This window comes from Sapajus apella, unplaced genomic scaffold (assembly GCF_009761245.1).
Source record: "Sapajus apella isolate SASKATOON/1434 unplaced genomic scaffold, GSC_monkey_1.0 scaffold66, whole genome shotgun sequence".
Taxonomy (NCBI): domain Eukaryota; kingdom Metazoa; phylum Chordata; class Mammalia; order Primates; family Cebidae; genus Sapajus; species Sapajus apella.
In genome coordinates this window covers 2,563,357-2,578,927 of record NW_022437006.1, presented here as the reverse complement: position 1 = coordinate 2,578,927, position 15,571 = coordinate 2,563,357, and the positions used below count along the sequence as shown (strand labels likewise).

The 15,571-nt window shown below is 33.1% G+C and overlaps 1 long non-coding RNA gene across 1 annotated transcript in view; it reads left to right on the top strand.

Annotated features, from left to right (window-relative positions):
* The first annotated feature begins 11,001 nt into the window (after window positions 1-11,001).
* LOC116530285 overlaps window positions 11,002-15,571 on the top strand; it is a 17,440-nt gene continuing 12,870 nt past the window's right edge. Inside the window, exon 1 of the long non-coding RNA XR_004259923.1 lies at window positions 11,002-11,011. This is a non-coding gene — a long non-coding RNA (uncharacterized LOC116530285). The remainder of the gene's footprint in view (window positions 11,012-15,571) is intronic.

Here is a 15,571-nt window from a genome sequence, read left to right as displayed (position 1 = left end):
AGCAAGGCTCCATCTCAAAAAACAAACAAACAAAAACAAAAAAACAAAGTATAGGTTTTCAAGTTTCTTTTTCACTCAGGGTTGTTTATATCTACATTTTTTTTTCCATATAATAGAGTTCTCCGTTCCATCTAGAACTTCAGTAATATGGCATTTCTTAAAAACATGTCCTATTTTTTCTGGTATTTTCTTCCAAGACTCTGACATCCACTCCCCAGGATTAAAGTTGACACTGTCTTTATCTTACCAGATAGAATCAGGTGAGAACTGTGCCTGACACTGATGGTAAGACACCTGTGGTTGTATGAGGAATTCTGCCTTCAGAGATATTAAAATGTGAAAAGTAAGTATTTTATCAATAAGGAAATACAGTTGACTCTTTCTTCACACCACCTGAGAATAAATTCTAGGTGGAAAAAAAGTTGAGCATAATAATGAAGGTCAAAAGAATCAGATGAAACTGAAGTATGTACATAATCTAATAGTAGTAGATTCTTTTCTAAAAATAATAGTATTAGAATAAACCATAGGCAAAACATTAATATACATACTCGTACTATGATCTTGGGCAGAATCCTATCTCTGTATCTCACTTTCCCTAACCTTAAGATGAGAATAACAATTTTATCTACCTCACAGGGTTAGTTTGAGTCTTAAATGAATTAGAAAAATGCTTGGTATATATGTAGTAAGGGCTATCTAAATTTGACCTTTCACTGTTTGGCAAACAAAAAATGGAAGACTGATGTCTATAAAAATATGACCATATACATTTCAGCTGTATATAGATTTCCCTTCTAAGCATATAACGTTGACTTTGTCTCAAATTAAGATGTCTTCACTCTTTGGGTATAATCATATTTTAAATACATGAATTAGATATTTCATAACTGAAAGGGACATTGGTCAGCTTTCAACATGCCCCATCAATCTTTATTAAGTTAAAATTCCAACTTCTTAGATAGTCCTACATTTCCTTTGCTGTTCACTTGTATGCAAAATTTTCTGCATCCCTATTTCTTACTTATATTAAAAGTAACTGACAGTTAAATGGAGCTGTGGGATCCTATGTGGCTCAGTGTTATATGAGTGTATGTGTGCACATGTGGGTGAAGGCAGCAGCCTATAACTAAGCTCTTTCTCATGCAACTGGAGAGGATGCCTTAATCCCTTTCTTAGACATTTCACAGAGTGGGAAGGTACAGGTTGTGACTGATAATCCACTCACAGCTTTCACAGGGATTAATTTTATTATATTATGCAAAGTTCCTGTTTAGGCAATCCTATTAGAAAGTATATAAATCCTCTCTCTAAACAAATCTTCTCTATAAATAGATCTAAACAACTGAATGGAATTTGCATATTTTACTCATGTTCTCTCAGTGCAAGCATGCAAATAAGTTAACACAGAGAAGAGTGCTCTTTGGCAAACCTTATCTGAAAACAATTATTGCCATATAATATTCTGTATTCCAATAACTAGGTGAAAACATTTATGTTCTGACATCAAGAGACTTTCCTTCCTCATTGGGGGTTTTTGTAAGAATCCACCCTGGCAGGATGCAGTAATAAAAAAAAACCTACATAAGATTAAAAGACAAATTATAATTGGAAAAAATTGTTTAAAATACATGTGGCAGATAATGCCTTAATTTTTCTCATACAAAAATGTATAATAAAAGTGAAACAATGAACACCACATTTAGGACAAGATAAGCATATAAGACAAGAATGGAGAAAAACACAAAAATAAATAATCAATAGATTATTTGAAAAGATGTGTAACCACCTAGTGATCAGATAAATGCAGTTTAAAATGTGATACTATGTTTCACTTGTCATACTTGTAAAGATTAATAATAATAACAACTCCCAATATAGCAATGAATTCATTAAAACATAATTTCATACACTGTTGTTTGTATAATTATTCTTCAAGGCCTTTTGTTATATCTACCAAAAGCTTTAAAATGTGAATATACTTTGACCAAATTATTCTATATATAAAATATACCTTTGAAAAATAACAGGAAAATTGAGCAATATACAGGAAAAATTTATTTCATCTTTATCTAAGTATTGAATTATTGAAAATAACCTAAATTATTCTAAATAAGAAACCATTATAAAGTTTGTTACATATTCTGAATGCTTTGATACTTTTCTCAGGGATCTGGGGATGGATTTGGATAAGGTCAGAGTGATCAAGCATAACTGCCCATTTACATTAAATCACATTTATCACACCATTATAATTACATCGCTAAGTCTGGCCCAAACTGATAAACTTGTTTTTTCAAGGTAATTTCTTTGACGTAGGGGTTATCCCTTTCTGCAAGTTGCTTCCTTAAATTATTTATTTATTTCTGGTATCTATAAGGCCACACACAGAGCTATACATAATCTCTTTGGCTAAACTTAAGTTTCTGTAAAGGAAAGAAGTGAATACTAATGCTGTAAATGGGCATGAACATTGAAGGTATACCCCAATAGTCACACAGAATTCTCTGGCAAAAAAAAGAAGACTAATTTGTTCAAAAAATTTATCAAAACCACTGACCATGTAATAGCTGACCAATAAGCTAACTGATTAGACTTCATCATCATTGCCAAATTGTCAAAATCCAAGGACAAAGTGAAAACTTTAAAGTATTGAAAAATAATGTAATGCATACAAGAGATCCTCCAAAAGATCTGACTTCTAACAGCTGCATTCTCATGAGGGGCAAAGGTGCTCAGAAGGCCATGGAATTTATTTAGAGTGCTGAAAGAAAAGGATTGTCAACTAAGAATACTAAATCCAGCAAAACTAAAATTCCAAAATGAAGGAGAAATTAAGACATTTCTAGATAAATAAAAACTGGACAACGTATCCCTAACAGATGTGCCCTAAAACAAAGTAAAAGACTGAAACCAAGACTGAAATGAAGGGACATTAGACAGTAACTTGAATCCACCAAAAGAAATTAAGAGCAGTAGTAATGATAATTACCAATTTTATAAATATAAAGATCCAATAAACATATTTTTTCTTGTAGCTCTTCTGATTAAAAAGAAAACTGTACAAAGCAAAACTTATAAAACTATGTGGATAAGCTTATAATGTTTAAAAGTTCCATTTGTTTTGCAATAATCTCACAAAGGAAGGTGAAGAAAATGAAGCTATTGAGCAAAGCTTCTGCATACTACTTAAGCGTTAATCCTAACTTGATCAATAGACCTTAACACACTAATTGCATTTACTCACAAATATGTAGTAAAAGAACAGCAATAAAAGTAAAGTGTTACAGTAGAAAATATCTATTTAACACAGAGGAAGGCAGTGTTGGGAGAATACAAGAAAAAACTTAGCACAGATAGAAAAAAGAAGCAAAATTGTAGAAATTCTACCCTATTGCTGATTACATTTAATAAAATTGGATTACGCATTTCAATAAAAAGGTAGAGATTGGCAGAATGAATTAACAAAACCCACAATCCAACTATATCCTATCTAAAAGAGACATACTTAAATGCAAATATGCAAATAGATTGAAAACAAAAAGATAAAAATATAAATATATATATAAATATGATATTTTGGATATACTAAAAGGGGTACAAACATGCAAAAGTCAGAAAGTAATGATTATATTAATTTCAGCATTACTCAGATTCTTTAGCATCTATCACACTCTAAGAGGATTCAGAAGTAAATGTTCAGAGAATTAAAACTGAAAAATAAAGAAAGAATGGAGAGTTTTTTCATTACAAATTTTGATTTCATGAGTTAACATGACATGTTTACTGCACCATGGAAACAAATATTTGAGTAACTCAAGGAGCACAGATTGTGTTTATAGTAAAATATTAGACATCATGATTTGTGTCCTGGGCTCACAGTGATCTTCTTTGAAGAAATTTCACTGGTTCTTTTTAGAGAAATTTCTGGGAATCATGTTTTTTAATTTGAAAGTGCCCTGCTGTGAAATTTGATTGGTCTAGTGATGGGCTTTGACAATATCAGATTAACCAAGTTTAGGATAATTCAACTCTCCTGAACATGTAAATTCAGGACCTATTAAAGGCCTCTGTATTTTTTATTATGTTGTTGTTTTATCAGAAAAATATTCTACCAAGAAAGAAATAGAGAATAAAGCCAACTTATGGAAATGCAAAAATTAAAGCCATTTGAAAAATAGGGCATCATCATGTTCTAGGTTCAGGGTTCTACACATTTTTGTATCACGGTCCTTGGGCTGACTATATGAGACACCTTTTTGCTCTTAATAAATTTACATTTAGAGCTTTTGTTAGTTTAGATAAGTATCATTCCTTTTACTGAAACGAGTTATTACTAATCTAGCAAAGAAGACTCTTGATTGTGAATGAGAGAAAGTTCTGTAATGTACTATTAATGTGACTATAGAGTCATCTTTGCGTTCTTCCTCTCCAGGGTCTTCTCTTTCCACTTAGACTTTACTCCACTCCCTTCCCCATCTTACCTTACCTCCTTGAATTATTACAAGAGCTTTAAACCGATAATACTGCTAATCACTCCCCACTCCAACACATTCACCAGGCAAGGGGCTAGGTTCAGTGTCTTTAGCCACATTCACATAATGTCATTTTCCTGTTCTAATTAGACTTTAAATTTTGAACAATAATGTTCCCGTTCACGTTTTCTTTGCACCAGCAAAACTGGACTATTTGATATTTCCAGAATATCTTATATCATTTTGTGCTTTTATGACTTTTCTGCCTTTAAAGTCTAACTTAATTACCCCTGCCAAATTTCAGCAAATTATTATTATTATTTTTGAGAAGGAGTTTCGCTCCTGTTACCCAGGCTGGAGTGCAAAGCGATCTCGGCTCACCGCAACCTCCACCTCCCGGGTTCAGGCAATTCTCCTGCCCCAGCCTCCCGAGTCGCTGGGATTACAGGCAAGCACTACCATGCCCAGCTAATTTTTTGTATTTTCAGTAGAGACAGGGTTTCACCATGTTGACCAGGATGGTCTCGATCTCTTGATTTCGTGATCCACCCGCCTCGGCCTCCCACAGTGCTGGGATTACAGGCTTGAGCCACCGCGCCCGGCCCTTCAGCAAATTATTTACATGTTATTCTTATTATAGAACATTTGGAATTTACATTTAAGAATCTTAACTGAATTAGAGAAGCTTTGCTAGGGTTGGGATGAGGTAATGGCCTTTATGCATCATCTGGACACAGACACAAACAAGCTTTCTAACTACAAAGTCCAAAGTTTATCTTACATGTCACAGCCTATTTAGAGACAATGCAAAATACAAAGTAACATTACTTGTTTTGCTCAGGTCCCCGATACCTAATGGAATTCTGCTCACTGGAACATAAGCTACTTGGGAGTTACACATGAATTTCTTTACTCTTCTATAGTGCCTAGAATAGTTCCTGGCACATGCACAGCCTTGATAGATAGATATTAATAGATAGGTAGCTAGCTAGCTAGATTGATTGATTGATACAGGGCAGAGAAAGAGAGAGATGGGAAGGAAGGGCAAAGGAAAGAGGGAAAGGTAGAGAATCTATGTACATGTCATACACATATGTATCATATGTATGTGTATCTATAATATGTACATATTGTTATATTATTAATTGTATAAAGAATTGTTAGGTTATTGACTTGAGATTTGTATTCTTTGTTTAAAATATCAGCGTTTATAGCTATAAATTTTCCTTCAAGCACTGTTTAGCTGCACCCCATGTTTTGGTATGTTGTAATTTTGTTTTCATTAATCTCAGAGTAGTTTCTAGTATCCCTCATTATATTTTGACCTACCGTTTATTTAGAAATGTTTATTGTTGATTTCTAATGTAATTCCATTGTGATCAAGTAACATACTTTGTATAATTTCAGCCTGTTAAAATTATCAAGACTTGCCTTATGGACTAACATATAATCTATCCTGGAGAATGTTCCATGTATGCTTAAGAAAAATGCATATTTCTTTGTTATGAGAGGAGTATTCTGTAGAATTAGTTGATTTAAGTGTTGTTCAAGTATTCTATTTTCCTATAGATCTTATGCTTGGTTTTTGTTTTTTTTTTTTTTTTTTTGACGGGGGTTTGCTCTTGTTTCCCAGGCTGGAGTAGTGCAATGACGCGATCTCGGCTCGCCACAACCTCCGCCTCCCGGGTTCAGGCAATTCTCCTGCCCCAGCCTCCTGAGTCGCTGGGATTACAGGCACGCGCCACCATGCCCAGTTAATTTTTTGTGTTTTTAGTAGAGACGGGATTTCACCATGTTGACCAGGATGGTCTGGATCTCTTGACCTCGTGATCCACCCGCCTCGGCCTCCCACAGTGCTGGGATTACAGGCTTGAGCCACCGCGCCCGGCCTGCTTAGTTTTATAGTATTATTGAAAGTGGAGTATTGAAGTCTCCAACTCTTATTATTGAATTGTCTTTTCCCCTGCTTAAATTCTGTCCACTTTAGTTTCATGTAAATTTGAGGCTCCTTTGTTTACTGCACATGTATTTTTGGTTGTTATACCTTCATTTTATATATATATATATAAATGTATGTATAGTGTATATATATATATATAATGCAATATATATATAATGTAATATATATATAATGTAATATTTATATATTAAGTAGTATTACACAAATACTAACTAAAAAAGGAGTGGATATTCTAACATAAGACAAAATAGAATTTAAGACAAAAGTTAATAGAGACAAAGAACATTTTATAATATTCTATATATTTCTAATATTTACTGTAAACACAATCTGTGCTCCTTGAGTTACTCAAATATTTGTTTCTATGGTGTAGTCGACACATCATGTTATCTCATGAAATCAAAGTTTGTAATAAAAAAAACTCCCCATTCTTTCTTAACTTTTTCAATTTTAATTCTTTTAACATTTACTTCTGAATCCTCTTAGAGTGTGATAGATACTATAAGAATCTGATTAATGCTGAAATTAATATAATCATTACTTTCTGACTTTTGCATGTTTGCACACCTTTTAGTATATCTAAGTTATCATAGTATATTTTTAACAATTGCATTACATTTTTTTTTACCACATTCAGTTGGTAGTCGTTTATTTTTGTAGCCATTTATCATCCCTTGGGCTTTCTTATTTTAAAATATCTTTCTTCAACTTGTGTTTGTGGTTTTGCCTTTTTTTGCCATCATATTTTTTTATTTAATTGAGACAGTTCTATTTCCTAATATATTATGCTAATATGTTAATTTAAATTATGTTCTCATTTTCTTGGAGTTTATAATCATCAGCTACTTTGAGAAGAATTTAAAAAGAAAGTAAAAGAAGAAGAAAGAAAAATTTGGCCCTGGACGTGTTTCTCTTAGGTGCCATTTTACTTGTCCCTTAGTATCTATTATTATATTAATATTATTATTTTTGATTTAGTGAAAGATTAACATATTCTTAGGCTTTTCATTTATTCCTTTCCCATTTACTCCTCAAACTTCAGCTAACATATTTCTCACTCCTCCATCAAAAAGACAAACAAAATCTCTACAAATCCAAAAATAAAAACTGGGTAATTCTCTCTTTCTTTCATGATCTTTCAGCAGCATATGGCAGATTGATTCTTTTCTTAACTAGCTTTCCTCATGCTTCTATAACAGTTTATTATTGTTGATTATTTTGTAGGCTACCTGTTATCTGCCTATATTTTATTAATATTTCCCCAAAGGTCTTCCTGGTTCCACTTCCTAAGCTCCTAGAGTGATTTCATAAACTATTGTCACTTCTGTTGTAAGACTATAAAGTATTGAGATAATATAGAGTCATGGTTAAGAGTACAACTCTAGAATAAGATTTGCTGGTTTCAAATCCCAACTCTATGCATGTCAAGTTAATCTTGATATGCATAAATTGCCCCTTCAGTGTAAGAGGAAACATAATAGTAACAATCTCAGGTTTGTTATGAAGATTACATTAACATATGCGAATAGTTTTTTAAATTCCTCATATGTAATAAAATAACCTAAATGTTAGATCATATTGAAACTACTATTTTTATGTTGATAAAATTCATATATCTCTCTGTATTAGTCCATTTTGATGCAGCTGATAAAGACATACTTGAGACTGGGAAGAAAGAGTGGTTTAATGAACTTACAGTTCCACATGACTGAGGAGGCCTCACAATCGTGGTGAAAGGCAAGGAGGAGCAAGTCGCACCTTACGTGGATGGCAGCAGGCAAAAAGAGAGAGCTGGTGCAGGGAAACTCCTCCTTTTAAAACCATCAGATCTCATGAGTCTTATTCACTATCATGAGAACAGCATGGGAAAGACCTGCCTGCATGATTCAATTACCTCTCACTGGGTCCCTCCCCCAACACGTGGGAATTCAAGATGGGGTTTGGGTAGGGACACAGCCAAATCATATCACTCTCTATCTTAAATTTCATCTTGAGATTTTCCTCTTCTCTTATAATCATTCTATTTTTAATGTACAAATATAGTCTATATTATAAAACACTTAAAACAATGTAATATATAAGAATTATCTGTCTCAGCAGTTAATATTTCTGTCAGCTGTATGATGCATACTCCCAGTCAAAAATCAGAGAGTCATAACTTCATTTTTAAACGGGTAAACAGTGTTTTCTTATGTGGTATACTGCACTTTAATTAATCTTCTACAGTTGGACATTTGTATTGTAATCCAGTGAATTTCTATAATAAAACATTATTAATTTTAAAAGTATTTGTTCAATATTAATGGTAAGAAAATTGATAGACTACAGAGCTGTTCAATTGCTTACTGTTCAAGCATGTAGTTTGCAATTTAGACCTCAAAGACCAAGACTACTGCTACAATGGCTGCACAGTTGTGGAGACTAAAGCTATTGGTTGAGAGGCCAGCACTACTATTGAATATGTGCTTAAAGGTCAAACCCCCGACTGCCTTTGGTCTTAGAATTACTTGTAGCCATTATTCCCTTCCTGCAAGAATATAATGTAAAGTGGGATATAATAACAATTATTTTAGTTTGTTTTGGACAGCAAGGGACCTAGAAAGACAAGAATTGGCCATAAAACATGAATGTTTCAAAGATCTGTGTAAACTTCTGGCAAGGGTATTTCCTGTCTTCAAAGATGAACTGGTGAATAAGGTAAATAGAGAAATTCAAAGAAAATTCTCAATACAACTTTCTAAATTAGGTTTTTGAGAGTTTTTAAGGCATGACAGAGGCTTGCAGTACTGAACTAGGCAGTTTTCATAAAGCAGGCACTGATATTTTTAAAGTAAGAAGGCTAATGTTACTCATTTTGTTGAGGCCGCAAGGTAGATGCCTCAGCTAGAATACCTTGGGCAATTGCAAAATTTCAATGGCAGTAGCAAGATACTGAACATGGTTTAATAGTGTCTAAATATGAGTCATTGAGCTAATTCTTAAGTAAGATAAGCTTGAATATACAGTTAACAGATATAAAACCCTCCTTTTTTCTTCCCCTCCTCAGCTTACTCAATAGGAAGACAAAGAGGATGAAGACATTTATGGTAGTCCACATGCACTTACTAAAAAGTAAATATATTTTCTCTTTCTTACAACTTTCTTAGTAACATTTTCTTTAGCTTACTTTTTTGTAAAAATTCAGCATCCAATATATACAACGTACAAAATATGTGTTAATCAACTGCTTATATTATCGGTGGGGCTTCCAGGCAACAGTAGGCTATTAGTAAAGTTTTTGAGGAATCAAAAGTTATATGCAGATTTTCTACTGTGTAGGATTCAACACACCTAACACTAATTGTTCTAGGGTCAACTGCAATTACTTTTCTTCTTAATTACTTGCCAGGCAACATATTGGCTCTGAGGATTGAAATGTAAATAAGACACGGTCAGAACTCACAATCTAACGGCAGATGTGCACATAAAAACAATTAATAATATTTTCCAATTAGAAAAAGAAAAATGGCATTTCAGAATATAAGAATCATGTGCACAAAAGCACAGTGGCGAGACCGTGTTATGATATATTTGGTAATTGGACAGACATGTTAGCATTCTAGAAATAAATACTAACAAAATCAAACAACTGAAAAAAAAAAAAAGGAATAACAAAAAGCCCTAACATTCCGTCTTTGACAATCCCCTCTCCTTGGGCAATCACAAATCCTCAGTGAGAAGACAGTATTCAAAGTTCTCTTCTTCCTTCTGGAGTACTTTCTCAAATTATTATATTAGTATAATTCCTGGTAATCCCTCATACCGCAAGAATTATGTATTACTATGTGAAGACTTTTTAAAAAGTTTACAACATATCCTACCAGTAAATTACTTAGATGATAGTAATTTTGCTATTTGATTGTATTATTTGGGCAACATTGAAAAGATTTAAGTTTGTATCTTTATTGACTTTTGATATAAAAGGCTTGTACTGTGAGATGCATAGAACATTTTGCAACTCTTCACCTAACTCTCAGTCATTCTTCATGTCTCTCACTAAATGTGACTTTCCATGGCAAGCCTTCCCTGTTTTTACTCCCAGATTATACTATTTTCATGTCATCATATGAATCATACTTTACTATAATTTTTCATGAGATTGTCGCTTTCACTCTAAACTATAACCAGGGAGCCATACCCTTTTTATTTACCTTTGTATACCCAGAATCCAGCACCTGCTCTCTCACATCAACTAAAACCATTAAGTGATAGAGTTTATTATTAATCAGCCATGGCCTTAAAAGTAGTTTTTCCTGAGACTAATGGTACATGACAGTAATATGACCTAAGTTGACACATATTTGAAGAATAGTAGAGTTTAACCAGCACAGTCTATTTTCCGGGAACACAACAAAAACAAATCTGCATATTTGAATATCAAATTCAGTGTTTTTAGCAGGATATTCAAGGTAACTGAGCTAATCAGTCACAGAAAGGTCAGTCTTACTGTTTGGGCAATGTGACAAGGGATACAAGTAGTGACATTTCGAAATTGATTGAATCAAGCAGTAGAATGTTATTCACTGGCTATGATTCTGTCCTGGCAAGAGAATGAACTGGCTAACTTAACCACCATCAGAACACTATATGGTTTGAAGAAATCTCTATTATAATACATAATTTTTAATCTTTATGACATATCATTATCCTAAAACATTAAGGTACAGTTGTAAATAGATATGAATGGAAAATTATGTTATCTTCCTTCAGCCTCTACCTCACAACCCCAAGTTACTACCCTTCCCTGAAGTAGCTACTGTAAATCATTTGTAATGTGTTCTCAAAATTATTTAAATATATTTGCATGTGTGTAGAGTACATTTTTATATCACTGATATAGATTTAATGCCTTACATATTAAATAACTATGTTGTATATTTTATGGTATATATGTCTATAATTTAACCATTTTCCTATTATTCAATCTTTTGGTTACCTAAAGATTTTAGCAGTTTTAAAAAATACCAGAGTAAACAATTTTTAAGTACAGATATCTTTGTACAAAAGACATAGATTTCTTTTAGATACTGTGTTTAAATTTTGCTAAAATTATTTAAAAATATCTTTCCTTTCCAGAGTCTCATCACTTGAACATTGGTGTACATATTTTGCCACACTTCATCAATGTGAAAATTATTAATCCTTCAGGGAGGCTAAAATATCTCATTTTATTTTTGTATGTCCATAATTATGAATATAATAGAGTGTTTTTTTATACATTTCTTATTTCTTCTTTTACTAACGACCTGTTCATAACCCCTGCCTATTTTTCTATTGTTTTCTTCTCATTGATTTAAAGAAGCTTTTAAAATATATGATGGATATAATTTGTTAGATGCATTGCAAATGTTTTATCTCAGTTTGTTACTTTTTCATAACTTTGTCAAGATGTCTTTTATTATGTAGGTTATACATTTATTCTTCATAATTCTGACAAGTTTTAAGAAAATCTTTCCTACCTACAAACAGCCTAACATTTAGGCTATAATTTTCTTTTTAGATTTACTACTGATTATTTTTAAAAATTTGATTACTCCTGGATGTTCAGTAAAAACAAGAAAGCCTATCTTATATTTTTTAATGGAAGAATTCACCTATATTTTTATAGTACTTGATTGGATTTTCTTCAGATTTCAATATTTGATTTATTTGGTAATTTATTTGTATGTCTGCAGTGAATAATGAATCAATTTTACGTTTATATGGTTATCCAATGCCTTAACCTCATTTATTAAAAATCTGTCCCATTCACAGAAATGGGAGATATCCCCTAAATCATATGTTTATCTTCTGAGTCATATCATATCACATATTTATTTCTGAACTTTCTATTTCATTTCATTGGTTTGTCCAGTCATGCACCAGTGCCACACTGTTTTAATCATAAATGCATTATAGTATGTTTAACATATAATTGAGTGAATTCCTCCCCCGTAGCATTTCTTTTCAATATTTTCTTAGCTATTTGTGCACATTTATTTTTCCTATATCAAATTTAATATTAACTCATCTAGCTTCAGAATAAAAGCAAATTAGTATTTAGTTGGGAACATATTACATGCATAGATTTAGGGAACATTAACTTATTTAAAATTTTGAAATGGCCTGTTTATAAACAAGCAGTGTCTACTTGTTCAGTTAATTTTTTTTTTTTTAAGACAGCATCTCACTCTGTTGCTAAGGCTGGAATGCAGTGTCATGATTTTGGCTCACTGCACCTGTCACCTCCCGTGTTCTAGTGAGTCTTGTGCCTCGGCCACCCAAGTAGCTGGGACTATGGTCATGCACCACCACACCTGGCTAATTTTTGTACTTTCATTAGAGACAGGGTATTACCATGTTGGTCATGCTGGTCTCAAATTCCTGGCCTCATGTTATCTTCCTGCCTTGGCCTCCCAAAGTGCTGGGTCAATTTAATTTTTGTGCTTTTTGGAAATACTTTATAGTTTTTTTATGTAAGTTTTGAACATTTTTAATCTATATTTTTCCTGTAACAGAAGTTTTCCCTTACTTCGTAATCTTAAACTGGTTATTATTTGTATATGTGATGCTAATGTTTTGTTAAGAGTTTTCAGATATACTATCATGTCAACATATATATGTCAATATAATAAGACAAATTAGCCAATACAGTTACATAAGAGAAAACAAATAAAATACAGTAAAACTATAAACACATTATAGTTTTATATATTACATATGTTTCACTTTAAATAAGATTCTAGATTCTTGGAGATATACACAAGTTGCAGAAGCAGCAATTTATTCTACTTTCTTGAAGAGTTTTTTTTTTTAGAAATGTAGAAATATTCAATTTTGTCAAATGCTTTTTCACTCTCTATAGAAATAATGATACAATGTTTTTATTATTAGTCTTATTATATTGTGATAGTACACAGTATTAAACTGCACTTAGATTCATGGTATAAATTCTACATAGTCATACTCTATTTTTTTACTTAATGTGATATTCAAGTCAAATAGATAAAATTTATTTTGAATTATTTTCTCAATACTCATAAGCAATACTGTTCTGTAATCTTGTTTTTGTGCTATCTTTGTCAGATTTGAGTAACAACATTGCTCTAGCTTCACAAAAATAAAGTTTTTTTTTCTTTTTTAATACTCTGAAAAAATTTATTGAGCATTTGAAATGTCTGACCTCAAAAAGTTTAAATTTATCTTGACTCCAATGGGCCTGTGCTTTTCTGTTAGTTGGATCCTTGATGAAATTCTCTGCTTCATCTGTGAGAGTTGCTCTTTTATATACTTTCAATTTTGGTAACCTGTATTTTCCTAAGAAATTATGTATTTCCCACTTTTGAATGGGCTTGTTAGTTTTTTTCTTGTAAATCTGTTTTAGTACTTTGTAAATTTTAGATATCAGCCCTTTGTCAGATGGGTAAACTGCAAAAATTTTTTCCCAATCTGTTGGTTGCCGATTCACTCTAATGATTGTTTCTTTTGCTGTGCAGAAGCTGTGGAGTTTGATTAGGTCCCATTTGTCTATTTTGGCTTTTGTTGTCAATGCTTTTGATGTTTTGGTCATGAAGTCCTTGCCTACACCTATGTCCTGAATGGTTTTGCCTAGATTTTCTTCTAGGGTTTTTATGGTGTTAGGTCTTATGTTTAAGTCTTTAATCCATCTGGAGTTAATTTTAGTGTAAGGTGTCAGGAAGGGGTCCAGTTTCTGCTTTCTGCACATGGCTAGCCAGCTTTCCCAACACCATTTATTGAACAGGGAATCCTTTCCCCATTGCTTGTTTTTGTCTGGTTTGTCAAAGATCAGGTGGTTGTAGATATGTTGTGTTGCCTCCGAGACCTCTGTTCTGTTCCGTTGGTCTATATCTCTGTTTTGGTACCAGTACCATGCTGTTTTGATTACTGTAGCCTTGTAGTATAGTTTGAAGTCTGGTAGTGTGATGCCCCCTGCTTTGTTCTTTTTGCTTAGAATTGACTTGGCTATGCGGGCTCTCTTTTGGTTCCATATGAAGTTTAAGGTGGAAAGGATATGAACAGACACTTTACAAAAGAAGACATACGTGAGGCCAACAAACATATGAAAAAATGCTCATCATCACTGGTCATCAGAGAAATGCAAATCAAAACTACATTGAGATACCATCTCACGCCAGTTAGAATGGCCATCATTAAAAAATCTGGAGACAACAGATGCTGGAGAGGATGTGGAGAAATAGGAACACTTTTACACTGTTGGTGGGAGTGTAAATTAGTTCAACCATTGTGGAAGACAGTGTGGCGATTCCTCAAGGACCTAGAAATAGAAATTCCATTTGACCCAGCAATCCCATTACTGGGTATATATCCAAAGGATTACAAATCGTTCTACTATAAGGACACGTGCACACGAATGTTCATTGCAGCACTGTTTACAATAGCAAAGACCTGGAACCAACCCAAATGCCCATCGACGATAGACTGGATAGGGAAAATGTGGCACATATACACCATGGAATATTATGCAGCCATCAAAAACGATGAGTTTGTGTCCTTTGTAGGGACATGGATGAACCTGGAAACCATCATTCTCAGCAAACTGACAGAAGAGCAGAAGATCAAACACCGCACGTTCTCACTCATAGGCGGGTGTTGAACAATGAGAACACATGGACACAGGGAGGGGAGCACTACACACTGGGGTCAGTTGGGGGGAAATAGGGGAGGGATGGTGGGGTGTGGGAAGCTGGGGAGAGATAGCAAGTGGAGAAATGCCAGATGTAGGTGATGGGGAGGAAGGCAGCAAATCACACTGCCACGTGTGTTCCTATGCAACAATTTTGCATGTTCTTCACATGTACTCCAAAACCTAAATTGCAATAAAATAAATAAATGGGAAAAAAAAAAAAGAAATTATGTATTTCACTTAGGATTTCCTCGCATGGGGGTGCTCAAAATAATCATATATATATATATATATATATATATACACACACATATGTATACACACACACATATATAAATTTACTTGCATATGTGTATACATATATATACACACATATATACATGTATATATACACACATATATGTAAAATATATATGTGTGTATATATTTACACATATGTATATAGATGCACAT